Consider the following 15,472-nt stretch of genomic DNA (forward strand, 5'->3'; position numbering starts at 1 on the left):
CCACAGGCTTCTGAGAATGAGCCTGCAGGGTCCCACCCCATTTGTCCTTTCCCTCCCCTCCCCTCATCCCAGCCCTCCATCCCCTCCCTGTTTCCCAGACTACAGGCCTCTGTTTTTCATATTCCACCTCCATGGTTCTGCAGACCAGAGAGAGGTACCTGCTCTTTTGGTCAGTGGGAATATTCTGGAGAGCTTCCTGACAACTGGCACTTCAGAAAAGGTCATCAAATATCCATCTGGAAATATCTAAATTGCTCAAAAGATGCGATAAACCTCACTCAAAACTAAATAGGGCAAGTGGGATTGCTTTTGGGAAACTGTCATTTATTTAACACTTGCGGCATTTATTAAGCACTGTATTTCAGGCCCTGAACTAAGCACGGGAAATACAAAGAAAGACAAAAACACCGCGTCTGTTCTCAAGGAGTTCACCTTCTGGTGGGGGAGACAACATGAAAAAAACTCCATATATGCAGAAAAGACAGTGTTGTTTGTTGTTGAGTCTTTTCATTCAAAGGTAATCTGAGAGAGAAGGTACGAGAAGAGGGAGGACCGGCAAAGGACTCTGGCGGAAAGGGAGGCTTCAAGTGGTCTTGAAGGAAGCCGGGGAAGCCAGGAGGTGGAAGTAAGGAGGGAGTAAATACGTTCCAGGCAAGGAGGACAGCCAGGGAAAACGCATAGAGATGGGAGATGGAGAATCATGGTCAAGGAAAAGGAAATAAGTCAGCATTTCCAGGTCGTTGAGTATATAGAGGAGTTAATATAAGAGGACTGGAAAGATATTTAGTCAATAAATATTTTTTAAGCACCTACTATGTGTCAGACATTATGCTAAGCACTAGAGATACAAAGAAAGGCGAAAAGCATTTTCGACTCTCAAGGAACTCACAATTTAACGGGGAAGACAAACACGCAAACAACTACAGTTATTCCTTCCACAACTCAACTTCCTCTGTTTCCACATATCTCAGGTCAGCATAAGAAATTAAGTGGGAATTTTGGGGGAGTTTTGAGGAAGTCACAGATGACACAGAAAAAGTTTAGAAACTCAGAAATGCATAAAATATATGTGTAGTATTGTATAATATCAACTAATTTTATCTTTTTTTATAAATTTATTTATTTTTAGTTTTCAACATTTACTTCCACAAGATTTTGATTTCCAAATTTTCACCTCATCTTGCCCCTCCCCCCACCCCAAGCTGGCATGCATTCTGAATACCCCTTCCCCTAGTCTGCTTTCCCTGCTATCTTTCCCCCTTTTTCTTATTCCCTTCCCCTTCTATTTTCCTGTAGGGCAGGATAGATTTCTGTACCCCATTTCCTGTATTTCTTATTTCCCAGTTGCATGTAAAAACATTTTTTTTAAACATGTGTTTTTAAAACTTTGGGTTCCAAATTTTCTCCCTTCCTCTTTCCCCACCCACCCTCATTGAAAAGGCAAGCAACTCAATATGGGTCATACATGTGCAGTTATACAAAACACTTCCATAGTAGACATGCTGTGAAAAACTAACTCTATTTCCCTTAATCCTATCCTGCCCCCCCATTTATTCTTTTTTTTTTTAGGCAGTTGGGGTTAAGTGACTTGCCCAGGGTCACACAGCTAGTGTCAAGTGTTTGGTCTGAGGCCGGATGTGTCTATTCTTTCTTTTGACTCTGTTCCTCCTCAGAAGTATTTGCTTCCGATTACTCCCTTTCCCAATCTGCCCTCCTCTCTATCATCCCCCTACTCTTTTGTCCTCTTCCCCCCTATTTTCCTGTAGGGTAAGACAGATTTCCATACCCAATTGAGTGTGTGTGTTATTCTCTCCTTAAGTCAAATCCTATGAGAATAAGATTCACTCGTTCCCTCTCACCTTCCCTGTTTCCCCTCCACTGTAAGAGCCTTTTCTTTTCCGTTTTTTTTATGATAATTTACCCTGTTCTATCTCTCCCTTTCTCCTTCTCCAAGTATAATCCTCTCTCACCCCTTAATTTTATTCTCCAGATATGACCCCTTCACCTTCAATTCACCCTGTGTCCTCTATCTATCTATCTATTTATTTATATCATCTATCTATCTATCTATCTACATACATATACATACATATAATTTTTTCCCTCCAACTACCCTAATACTGACAAAGGTCTCATGAGTTACAAATATCATCTTTCCATGCAGGAATATAAACAGTTCAACCTTAATAAGTCTCTTATGATTTCTCTTTCCCATTTACCTCTTCATGTTCCATTTGAGTCTCGTATTTGAAAGTCAAATTTTCTATTCGGCTCTGGTCTTTTCATCAAGAATGCTTGAAAATCCTCTATGTCACTGAATGACCATTTTTTCCCCTGAAGGATTATACTCAGTTTTGCTGGGTAGGTGATTCTTGGTTGTAATCCTATCTCCTTTGCCCTCTGGAATATCATACTCCATGCCCTCCAGTCCCTTAATGTAGAAGCCTCTAAATCTTGTGTTATCCTGATTGTGTTTCCACAGTACTTGAATTGTTTCTTTCTGGCTGCCTTCAATATTTTCTCCTTGACCTGGGAATTCTGGAATTTGGCTATAATATTCCTAGGAGTTTTCCTTTGGGGATCTCTTTCAGGAGGTGATCACTGGATTCTTTCAATTTCTATTTTGCCCTCTGGTTCTAGAATATCAGGGCAGTTTTCCTTGATAATTTCTTGAAAGATGATGTCTAGGCTCTTTTTTTTGATCATGGCTTTCAGATAGTTCAATAATTTTTGAATTCTCTCTCCTGGATCTATTTTGCAGCTCAGTTGTTTTTCCAATGAGATATTTCACATTGTTTTCTAATTTTTCATCCTTTTGGATTTGTTTTACAATGTCTTGATTTCTCATAAAGTCACTAGCTTCCAATTGCTCTATTCTAATTTTTAAGGAAGTATTTTCTTCAGTAAACTTTTGGACTTCCTTCTCCATTTGTCCAATTTTGCTTTTTAGGGCATTCTTCTCCTCATTGGCTTTTTGGACCTCTTTCACCATTTGGGTTAGGCTATTTTTTAAGGTGTTATTTTCTTCAGTATTTTTTTGAGTCTCGTTTTTCATGATTTTTTTGCATCACTCTCATTTCTCTTCCCAGTTTTTCTTCTGCTTCTCTTACTTGCTTCTCAAAATCCCTTTTGAGTTCTTCCAAGGCCTGGGACTGATTCATATTTTTCTTGGAGACTTTGGATGTAGAAGCTTTGACTTTGTTGTCTTCTTCTGGTTGTATGTTTTAATCTTCTTTGTCACCAAAGTCAGATAATATAGTCTGACTCTTTTTGCACTGTTTACTCATGATCCCTGTCAATTACTTGAGTTATAAACTCTTTGTTAAGGTAAGAGTCTGCTTCCAATGTGGAGAATGTACTGTCCCAAGCTTCGGGGGTTTGTATAGCTGTTTTCAGAGGTACTCCTAGGGACCTGTATATTTTCAGTTCTTCCAAGGTGGTATGATAAGGGGCGAGGTGTTTCCTCTCCACCTCCACAACAGGTTCCACCAGGCCAGCACTCCTCCTCGCCCCAGGACAGCACCTCAGAACTGTTACCCAGATCCAAGCACAGGCACAGCAAGAGATCTCTGCCTCAGCCCTAGCAGAGAGATCCCTGAAATCCTCCTCTGATCAGCCACTCGATTCCCCGCCCGGCGATATGCCTTTCCGATCAACCATCCAGGTAATCTTGGGCTGGAAATTTGTCTCATTCTGTCTTTTTGTGGGTTCTGCTGCTTTAGAATTTGTTTAGAGCCATTTTTTACAGGTATTTGGAGGGGTTTGGGGGAGAGCTCAGGCAAGTCACTGCTTTCACTCGGCCATCTTGGCTCCATCCCTTATTTTATCTTTTAATGCCAAAATAATTCAGATTTCTTCTCTGATACAGAGGGAGGGCCAAAAAATTTTGCACATATTTTTCAGATTGCAGAGGCACCATGCCCTTAACCCCCTTAATGTGGAAGAGTTAACTGTATGTACAAATAAGGATATATAGAATAATTTGGAAATAATCAACAGAGAGAAGAAATTAGAGTTAAGAAGGATTGGGAAAGGCTTCCTACAGAAAGTAGAATTTAAGTTGAGACTTGAAGGAAGCCAAGAGCAGACTGTGGAAACTTGAGAAGAGAGTGAGAGGAAAGGAAGTGAAGTTAACTATTGTGAGATAACCTTCTCAAGGGTAGAAGAAGTAAAGTTATGCAGGGCTTTAAAAGCCAAATGGAGAATTTTATATTTGATCCTGGCAGTAACAGGGAGCCCCTGGTGTTTATTGACTAGAGGAGTAACATAATCAGACCTGTGCTTTTAGGATGATTGTTTTGGCAGCCAAATGGAGGATGGATTGGAATGAGGAGAGACTTGGGATAGGGAGACCAGTGAAGAGGCAGTTTTATAATTCTCAGTGTGACTTGATGAGGATCTGCACCAGGATGAGGGATGGTAAGTGGGGAGAAGGGGCATATACCAGCCATGTTGTAAAGATAGAAATGAAAACAATGTAAGCAAGGAATGGAGGATGACACCAACGTTGTGAGCCTGGTAACTGAGAGGATGGTGATGTTCTTGAGTGTAATAGGAAAGTTTGGAAGAGGGAAGCATTTTGGGGCAAAAGACAATGAGTGAGGGGGGCAGCTAGGTGGTGCAGTGGATAGAGCACTGGCCCTGAAGTCAGGAGGACCTGAGTTCAAATCCAGCTACAGACCAAACACTTGACACTTACTAGCTGTGTGACCCTGGGCAAGTCACTTAACCCCAATTGCCTAAAAAAATAATGAGTGTAGAAATTGTTACTTTACACTTCTTCCCTAAAACAAAGGCCTGTATTTTAGTATCTGTATTGATCTGTACTATAATCTCCTAAGAATTAAGACACATTTTGGGGCATGGCCAATATGTGGATTTACCTTGCTTGATTATGCTTATTTGTTACAAGATTTGTTATTGTTGTTGTTCTGTTTGTTTTTTTTTTCCCAAATGAGATGGAGAATTTAAGGGAAGGGGCAGGAATAGCAATAGGGATATCAAAAAGGAGAAAAGAAGTAAAAAAGGGTTCTTGTGGCATCTTTTTAAAAAATTACCAAAACAGATCATAAGATAAAAGAGACAGACAAGCAGGACAGCCATAAAACCAATGTGTGGCATTTATTACCTACTTTTAAAAGTGAAAATATGGGGTTTCTTATGCAATCCTCTTTTTCTGTTCTCTGTACTTGGAAATACTCACGTTGTCAATTTTTGTCAAGTTAAAAATAATAAAAAAAAATATTTAGCACGTATAGGTCTTGGGCCCACCCTGCCAACTCCTCAGAGGTTGGCTGCATCTCCCCTCAGGTTTTATGTGTAGCCCTAAGGGATTGAGAGTGTCTTTCTAATACAATAGGTGTAAGCTCCTATGTGGTATATTCCTCCCCACAATAATCACTAATATCATTGACTATTGCCAGTTAAAATTTTTGCAGCATCATTTAACTAGTTGATATCTTCAATGGTATTATCAATGAGCATTTAACATTGATTAGTTTTTACAAAGACATATTAACTGAGAAGCTACAGTGAGAAGTACAAAGACCTCTGAAACTGAGAGCCTATTCAAATTTAGTGGTTTCTACAAATATTCCTGCCATCAAGTTCTTTTCTGAGTGAAGCATAGATGAGTCTTACTTGTCAGACATAGTGTTTTAGTTTCCTAATGCATTCTCTGCTGCTCTGGGTCATGCAGGTTGCTCTTTGGGATTATGGCAATTCCTTGTCCAGTTCAGCTGTAGAGGCTATAGCAATCTCTGCCATAGGCTCCCAAAACTGGATCTCTGGTAAATCAGCTGACCCTTTGAAGCTCATACTCTTTCATGAGGGAAATGAAGGAATAAATACAGCAGAGACAGAAGATGTATCAGGACCATGCATTCGCATGGCAACTCAGGTAGGGAAATGAGATAGCCATAGTTATAGTTGCAGCTGAATACTGCTGCCAAGTACCTCTCTCGCCTCCCGGAGGTCCGAACTATTTCATCTTCACTTGAAAGCTGCCAGGAGAGAGGGCTCAAGTTCTTCCATTGGAGCTTTTGTTCCATTGGGGCACACAGTCCTGGCTCAGTAGTCAATTAAAGTACTTTTCTTCACCATTAGTTAAGCAGACAGGAAGCAGTCAAGTGCAGCAGTCAACAGGATCCTTCTACTATGAGTTATCAAGAATTTACAGAAGCATTTTTGCTAAGTATCTATTTGGGTAGACACCCAATAGAGAAGATTGTGCAGACCCGAAGGAAAACTGGCCAGTCTTCTTTGACAAATAAAAATTATTATTATTTTTTTTAAAATGAGACCAAAGTGGGCAGCTAGGTGGCTCACTGGATAGAGAACCAGCCCTGGATTCAGGAGGACCTGAGTTCAAATCCAGCCTCAGACACATAACACATACTAGCTGTGTGATCCTGGGCAAGTCACTTAACCCCATTGCCTAGCCAAAAAAAAAAAAAGGAAGCAACTCAAACATTGACTTCTGCATGAAGACTTTCCTGATCTCCCTAACAACCTGAGGGAGAACCACCATGTAGCACTATCCCTGGAAAGACTGCCTAGTCATCTAGTATTTGTGGAATTTTCCTGCCCTGCTCTAGGGAGGTCATCTAAACTTTTTGTTGTTGTTAAGTTGTTTTTCAGTCATGTCCCACTCTTTGTGACTTTCTTGGCAGAGATACTGGAGTAGTTTGGCATTTCCTTCTCCAGCTCTTTTTGCGGATGAGAAAACTGAGACAAAGAAGGTTAAGTGACTTGCCCAGGGTCACACAGTTAGTAAATGTCTGAGGCCAGATTTGAACCCATATTACCTTCACTCCTCTTTATATATTTATATTCATTCACTCTACATTTATATACATGCTGTATATATTTTTGTATGTATTTGCTGTTTCCCTGATCAGAATGGAAGCTGTTTGTGAGTAGGGATTGTTTCATTCCTTGTGCTTGCTCCCCAACTACCTAGCATGGTGTCTAGCAAATAATAAATACTTGATTATGTGAATTACCTAAAGCCACATTGGTAGTATGCATCAAAGTTGGGGCTTGAACCTAGATTCTCCAATTCCAGAATTAGTGTGCTTTCCATTTTACCATGTTTGCCTGAGCAGGTCACTTAACTTATGCCAGTCTCAGTTTCCTCATCTGTAAAATGGGAGTAATAATTACTGAGCTAACCACTCCATTGCATTGCCACTGTGAGGAAAGCATGTTGGTAACCTTAAAACACTTTATAAATGTGAACCATTTTTATTATTTCTCCACCAATATTTTGCTCCTGTGCATCATTACCACACATATGTAACTGTCTATGCATTTCTTATTCTTTTCTGACAAGAGAAGAAGAAGATTTACAGTCCCAACAGCACTCTAACCTTTGCCTTCCTTTGTCCAAATGGAGTCCAAGTGGCTTTGTCAGCTCCTGCCTATGCTTGGAATGAGTCACTGGCAAAGAATGTAGGTATCCAAACATGCACAGCTTCTGAGAGGTGTTAGAATATCTCTTTCTTGCTGATGCAAATCTCTACCCACTGAGAAAAGGGCTCTGCTTCATATATCACTTTACACTGGATTGCCTCCAGTTGATTTACTTACCATTATGCAACTTATTCACACACCACCTGATAGCTTCAGACAAAATTAGCATTGCACAAATACGTTTGTATCATTTCTTTGCTGACCAGAATAATATCCCTTTTACCGTGGAGGTCTGAGATAAACCATAGGCAGCAGTCGCTGGTGGGGACCCACAGGAGCCTACCACTAGTTCATGGTTCATCATTCAGTGTCCCTTAGAGTACTGGTTGTTTGGCTGTAGGTGCTCCAGGATGAAGAATACTAAAGACAGACATGCTGGGAAAACCATATGGCTGTAAACCAGGGGAAAATCTGGATTTTGAGCCCATGATAGTTCAAGAAAGAGAATAACAACCAGTGAAAGAATAGAGACTCCAGTAGCTATTTTAAAATAAATTTGCAATTCTGGGCTGACTGAGATACAGGGAGAAAGAAATGTGACATTAACAATAATATGGAGAATCACCTAGAACTTCAAAGACACTTCGAAGGATCAGAAGATCACAGATTTCGATTTGGAAAGAACTCTAGAGGATATCGACAATTTGTCCCGAAACCTGACTCTGTCTTGCTCTTGCCTTCACTTTTTGGCCTACTTCTAGAGCATTTCATAAGTTTGGAAACTAAGGCCCAGAGACTTGTTGTTCGAGGTAACCCAGACAGTGACAGAGGCAGGATTTGAGTATAGATCCTTTGGTTTCAAATCCAGTAATTTTTAAATGTACCAACAATATCTGGATACAAAGGTGACACTAGAGTTATTTCCCCAATAGTAGGGATAACTTGTTGGCCTTGTCTTTCTTGTAATGGACAAGGTGTGTTGGCAGCATTTGGCTGGCTGGGGTTAAGGGTTCGTGGGCCAAAGCAAAGTTAATTGACTCACAAAGGGCATCAAAACCCATCATCTAATTGGGTGAATCTACATCATTGCTCTAACCCAGAGATATCAAACCCAAGGACTGAAGACCACATCATCAGGCAATATTCCCCAGTAAGGCCTAAACCAGATTAAGATGAAATTGGGACATATTTAACAAAATAAATAAAAATATGATAAAACATAGATAACATTACATTTTAAAATTAAGTCAACATTTATGTTTGACACACCTAGAACTAATCTAGATAATTGGGGCATAACCAATGGTAATTATAAACAAAACTTTTGGTTCAATGCAACAGTAACTTTTGACTTTTCAAGAAGATGACTGAGCATTTGTTCACAGTCTTGTAGGATAACCACAACCTTCTGCATGTTCTAGGTGAGGAGGAACCACCATGTAGCACTATCCCTGGAAAGACTGCCTAGTTATCTAGTATCTATGGAATTTTCCTGCCCTGCTCTAGGGAGGTCATCTAAACTTTTTGCTGTTGTTAAGTTGTTTTTCAGTCACATCCCACTCTCTGTGACTTTCTTGGCAGAGATACTGGAGTAGTTTGTCATTTCCTTCTCCAGCTCTTTTTGCAGATGAGGAAACTGAAGCAAAGAGGGTTAAGTGACTTGCCCAGGGTCATACAGCTAGTAAATGTCTGAGGCCAGATTTGAACCCAAGAAGATGAGTCTTTCTGACTCCAGGTCTGGCACTCTATGCACTGTGCCGCCTAACTGCCTTAATCTGAATTTATGTATGCCAATAAGACAATCAGAGGGGTTGGAAAGATAATTAAAAAGTTTTGACTCCTCCCTCTTAGAGTTTTTACAAAGTTCCTGGGGGACCAAAAAAAAAGAGGAATTGGTATAGGTTCCTAGCAGCTAAAAAATACTGCCAGAAGCTTGGGTGCAACTTAGCCTAAAGTTTAACCTGTGACTTCATCAATACTGAGATAAACTGTGGAGATGAAACAAACGACCCACCAGCTGTGCGGCTTTGGGCAAGTTAAGTGGACAAGTCACTTAACTTCTCTGCATGTCAGTTCCCTTATGTGTTGAGAGGATGCATGCTGGAATTGAAGTTAGAAGACCTAGGTTCAAATGCAGTTATTGCCACTTACTACTTGGGGTGACCTTGGGCAAGTCACTATATGTCCTTGGGCCACAGTTTCTAAATAAGGGGTTAGACTAAGTGGCCTGTAAGGTTCTTGCCAGGTATAAATCTGTAATGTTGTGAGAGATTCGATAACCCCAAAGGGTTTTCCCCCTCCCCAGCTTTCTAAAATAATAATTTTATGTTTCCTCAAAAATCACACCATGTTAATTTAAAATATGTAGAAAGAGAAAAAAAAAGCTCTCCTTGTCATTGACAAATCCATAACCAATTTGTTCTACCATTTTACTTCCTGTCCCTCCTATCCCTATGATGCTGAGAGGCAAAAGAGATCTCTTGGCCAATAATGTGACCAAGCACATGTACAGTGGGCAGGGGCAGGCATATTAAGAGCAAGACGTATGGAGATTCCTGATTTAACCTTGCCACCTTTCTGGGGCCATGCCTCTTGACTCTCTGGGGTTCCTTGCTTTGTTTTCTATCCACTACCTCCCTGCTGGATCCCTCTCACCCTTCACCCTACCTCCTGACCTGATAGATGCCCTGTTGGCCTCTAGATCTGTGCTCTGCACTTAGCTGGTATGCCTCAGTGTTGATGGACCTGGGCTTTTTTTTTTTTTTCTGTTGGTCTCAGTGGAAAAGCAGTTTGGAACTGTGCTCCCAAAGGTACTAAACTCAAGAAAACTGTTTGACCCAGTGATACTATTATTAGGGCTATATCCCAAAGAGATGGGGGGAAAATTATGTACAAAAATATCAGTTGTGGAATAGCTGGACAAATCATGGTTCATGAGTGTAATGGGATGTTATTGTGCTGTAAGAAATCCTGAGAGGGATGGTTTCAGAGAAAACTGGGAAGGCTTATATGAATTGGTACATGACAAAGTAGGCAGAACCAGGAGAGATGCGGAAAGGGAAAGGTCATATTATTATATTAAAGAGAGAGAGAGAGAGCTCTTTAAATTTGAACAGAGTAAAGAAATTATTCAGAACATCTCTGTAATTGGCTTAAAGGTTTTGCTAAGTTTATTACTGTTATAAAACATACTCCCCCCTTTAGGGAATAGCACCCTTTCTGGAAATACTCTGAGATACTGTGTTCTTTTGTGCAACTGTGTGGTACAGTGGAAAGAGAACTATACCTAGAGACATAATATATTACATTGAGAACTGGAAGGGACCTCAGAAGGAGCCAATGAGCCTATATCTACATATATATGATATGTAAGATATAATATGTAATTCTATATACATTATATATAATGTATATATTACATGCATTGTGATATGCATGTAATATGTGTATTATATATTATGTATATGGTATTAATTATATGTATATGTATATAACATAAAGACTATATATTATATGATTATATATATACACATAATACATAATTATATCTTACATGTATTATATCTTACATATCACAATACATTATAACATATCAACAGAATTGATTCTGTTAATAATATACTATCATTAATATTAACTAATAATATTATTATTATCTGAATTATTATCAATAGGCCTGTGCATTGCCATTTGCAAGGAGCCATTTGGCCTCTGGGTATATTGGCCCCTATACAACATGACTTGCACAGAAAGGGACTAATGGTAGTATAAGGGAAAGACCACTGACTCCGCAGTCCATAGAAGTAGGTTCACATCTCCCCTCTACCGTGATCTTGGGCAAGTCACTTAATTCTCTATATGCCTTGGTTTCCTCATTTGTAAAATGAAGGGTTTGGATTAGATGGCATTAGAAATCCTTCTCATCTCTAGACCTATGTCAGAGACTGACTATCACTTTAAAAAAATTACTGTCTGTAGGGAAGTCACCAAGGATAAAAGTGGAAGGGAGAAGGCACTTTAGAGTCAGGAAGACCTGGGTTCAAGTCCTACCTCTCAACATATACTGGTCGTGTGACCTTGACTTAACCTTTCAGTGCCCTTTTGTCATTCAGTCATTTTCTAGTTGTGTCCAAGTCTTGGTGACCCCATCTGGGGTTTTCTTGGCAGAAGTCCTGGAGTGGCTTGCCATTTCCTTCTCTAGCTCATTTTACAGATGAGGAAACTGAGGCAAACACGGTTAAGTGACTTGCCCAGGACCACACACCTTACTAGTGAGTGTTTGAGGCCAGATTTGAACTTATGAAGGTGAGTCTTCATGACTGCAGGCTTGGCATTCTATCCATTGCACAATCCAACTACCCCTACAGTGTCCTAGGCAACTCTAAAATTTTAAGTTCATAGGAGGCCATCAAATCCAACTTCTTCATTTTACAGGTAGGAAAAATTAGGCTCAAGCAGGTTAAATGACTTGTGCAGGATTACAACTACTAAGTAGCTTGGGTGGATTTGAACCCAGGTATTCCTAACCCTAGTTCGAGGACCCCATCCTCTATACCTAGCTGTAGGTGTCAATTTGTACTATTAGAAGTAGTTCCTTTCTATGAAGTCCCCATACCAGTGAAACCATAGAGCTGGTCCAAAAAGGGTTGTGGTAATATTTGAGGGAATGACAATGACTATCTGAGTCTCTGAATCAAGGATGGAAAATAATTTGAAACATATTCAGAGAGAAGGTATTTTGCTGTAGAAGGTAAAGCAAGTCTTAAGATAGGCTCAGCACTAAAACTAGGATGGACAGCTCTCCTGACATTCCTAAGCAGGAATTCCATTTTCTGAGCACCCAGACTAGGCGCCCAGAGAGATGGGCTCTTGGCTGCCTGCTCTCTTGGTCATCTGTCAGTACAAGGCCTCATGTCCTGACAATAAGTGACCTGAGGATTAATCCACCAGCACATTTTGGCCTGTGACTCCCTCATCCTTTCATCTCCAGGTGGTATGTTTCCAATCATATTTCAGTGTCTGGATTGCCTAAAGGTAACATGGAAGGAAAGAAGGAGGGAGGGAGGGAAGGAAGGAAAAGAAGAAAGAAGGGAGAAAGGGAGATAGGGATAAAGGGAAGGAGGAAGGAAAGAGGGGAGAAAGTGAAGGAGGAAATGAGGAAAGAGGGGAGGGAAGGAAGAAGGAAGAAGGGGAAGAAGGGAGGGAAACGGGAAAGGGGATAAAGGGAAGGAGGAAGGAAAGGGGTGAGTGAGGGAGAGAGTGAGTGAGTGGGGAAGAGAGGAGGGAGGGAAAAAGGAAAGAAGGGAGGGAGTGAGGGAGAAAGAAAGAAAGAAGGAAAATTTCTAAAGACCTTAAGATGCTTACATTGGAGAATAGTAACTGTCATACTCCTCCCCCCATCTTCCTTCCCATTTCTCTTTGGAGGTTGGAAAATAATATTATCGAAATTTAAAGCAAATCTTCCTCAGGTTTGGTCTGAGCATTCTGATTCTGTGCTCCTGGCTTTAATAAATTCCCTTCAAAAGGGAGCCACAAATAAAGCTCTGAGTCCTTAGTGGACCTCTGACTTTAGGATAAACAAGTCATAAAATGCATCATTTTAGCTATTTGGAGATGCTTTGAAATGACCACAAAGTTTGCTTGGACAAGAGTCCATGCAGCATGAATTTTATTGAAAATAGTACCAAAATCTTGTGATCCAGATCTGGAAAGCTGAGTTAAATGGATTTGACCAACCTCACCTCCCATTTGTTCCTGGTCTCTTCTTCTTCAAGGTAGAAGTGCTTGATGTTCTTGATCATACCTGCCAGGTCCTTGGGACAGATCATTCTTAGAAAAAAGGAAATGTTCATTATAGAGTTTACCCACCTTTATTCGCAATGTTTTTTTTTTCCCTAAATTGGCCTCAAGAGGAAAAACGGGCTTTGATATCTTCTCTTTGGTTCTTTGTGGTTCCCCAGATCCCTGTGTTAATGAATGTTTATATAAAGGTAAAAAAAAAAAATGAGTCCCTTAAATATCCCAACTGAGACTTTCTTAAGAAAGGAGCTGTAACTAGGCCAGGACAACCAGGACATTTCCCCCAGGGTGTGGAGAGTTGGGAGTATGCTTCCTTCCTATGGCAGTCTTCCCGCCTGATGTCCCCAAGCTATGGTCTTCTGCTCATCCCACCCTGTGTAACATGACTGCCCCCACTGCCCTAGACAATCCCCTGGTACTACCCCTAGGTTTGGTTTTATTTTTTTTAACATTATTACACCCAGGAATATTCTGGAAAATGCTTAACAACTAGCTCTCTGGGGGAAAAAATGCCTACAACACACTACTAAGCTTAATTAAAATTAACATTTTCTCTATAACTTTCTTAAGTTTGGACAATTGACAAAACAAAATCAAGGTCTGATTTGCAGGACTTGCTAATTTCCAAGGTGATGATGCTCACACTGAAAAAAATTACAATCAGCTATTGAAAGTCAGTAAGATCTAGTTCCAGCATACCCCTGGTCACTTATCTCCTTGAACCCACCTACCTCTATCACTATATCCCTTGCCTGCTTTCTAAGATAGAACTGTCCCCAACCTCTGCCTAGAGATTAGGGAGTTGTCAATCATGCTGTGGGGACACAAACTGGATACTTTGGAGGGGTGGATTGGACTCTTTCTTCTATTGTTCCTGACCAGGGCACATTGTATGTCCTTCCCCGTATCTCCTGGCCTGGGGACCCTCACTATACCCTCCATAGGGATGTCCAGGATCAGCGTCAGCTTCATTGTTCATGTGAGCTGGCTAGGTGGGATTCTAAGGGCTTTCTGTATCTCAGGTTAGCTTGCTGTGGCCTAGCCTTTCCCTGCTCCTTTCCTCATGGCCTTCTCAGCAGCTATATCCTGTGGTTTCTCCTCACAGGGCCTATTCAGGGTCATTGTCTTCAACAGGACAGTATTCCTGGGTCTCTGCCGCAGGATACCTTGTGTTCTGAGGCCCAAAGTATCTCCCCAGATCTGCCCTTCTATCTCACCTCAATTTGTCCCAGGTATAAAAATTCCTAGTTACGGTTCCGCATGAGAAAGGTGCTAAAACAAGCTTGTGGGTTGGGGTCAACTGAGATGGTTGATATAGGATCTCTTAGGTCCTCACTGGAATTTCCTTAGTAGCTGAAACTGTGGAGGACTCGCTGAATTGTCAAATTCTCAGTCAACTTAAAGTAGTCCTAAAGCAACCTAGAGGAACAACCTGCCTGTACAACTGGTTGTAAAAGCATCATTTAAATCAAAGACTTTGAATTCCAAATGGAGTTGGCACATTTGTAGGCAGACAACATTCCTCTTTCCTCTCTGAAATAGGCCCTCTGAACTTACAACTCATTGAGGCCCTTTTTGCCATTTTAATAGAAAAAATTACAGTAATTTCTCAAGGGAACCATATCTTTTGTGGGACCTCAGGGAGCTGGGATGGGGTAATTTAATTTTTATGACATCAGTGTGGTCCATCTATTTTTCAATCTGTCCTTGTTTTCATTTTTTCTGGGAAATTGTCTTGTATGTTTTCCTGAACTATAATGGCTAGATGCTTTTCTTCATAGTATTCAAGAAACTGGATAATTCTAACCTTAAAATGCCCCTGACTCTTCTCTTTAATCTGTCCTCCAGACCCATCTCTTTTGCTTCATTTCTTCTAAATCCTTTTTCAGTTGGGCTGTTTTATGGGTTTGTTTGGTTGTTTCCATTGTTATTCATACCTTTCTGTCCCATAGTAAAATGATTCTAATTTTTGTTGATTCTATTAATACATTTATATTCTCCACACATATTTCTAAATTGCTAAGTTATGTCATCTTATCCTTAAATTTCACACACTCACCCAGTTCCTACTTTATTTCTTTTTGTACTTTTTTTTTTTTTGCTAATTCTATTTCTCCCTTTAATTTTTCAGGGCAATAATGACCTATTTTATAATTGATAGATAAAACATATATCAAGGATTTAATAACACCAGGAACTGTGCTAAGTTCTAGGGATACAAATAGAAGAAAACAACGCAATTCCTATCTTCAAGGATCTT

Source organism: Vombatus ursinus, unplaced genomic scaffold, assembly GCF_900497805.2.
Source record: "Vombatus ursinus unplaced genomic scaffold, bare-nosed wombat genome assembly UNPS02014807.1, whole genome shotgun sequence".
NCBI lineage: Eukaryota > Metazoa > Chordata > Mammalia > Diprotodontia > Vombatidae > Vombatus > Vombatus ursinus.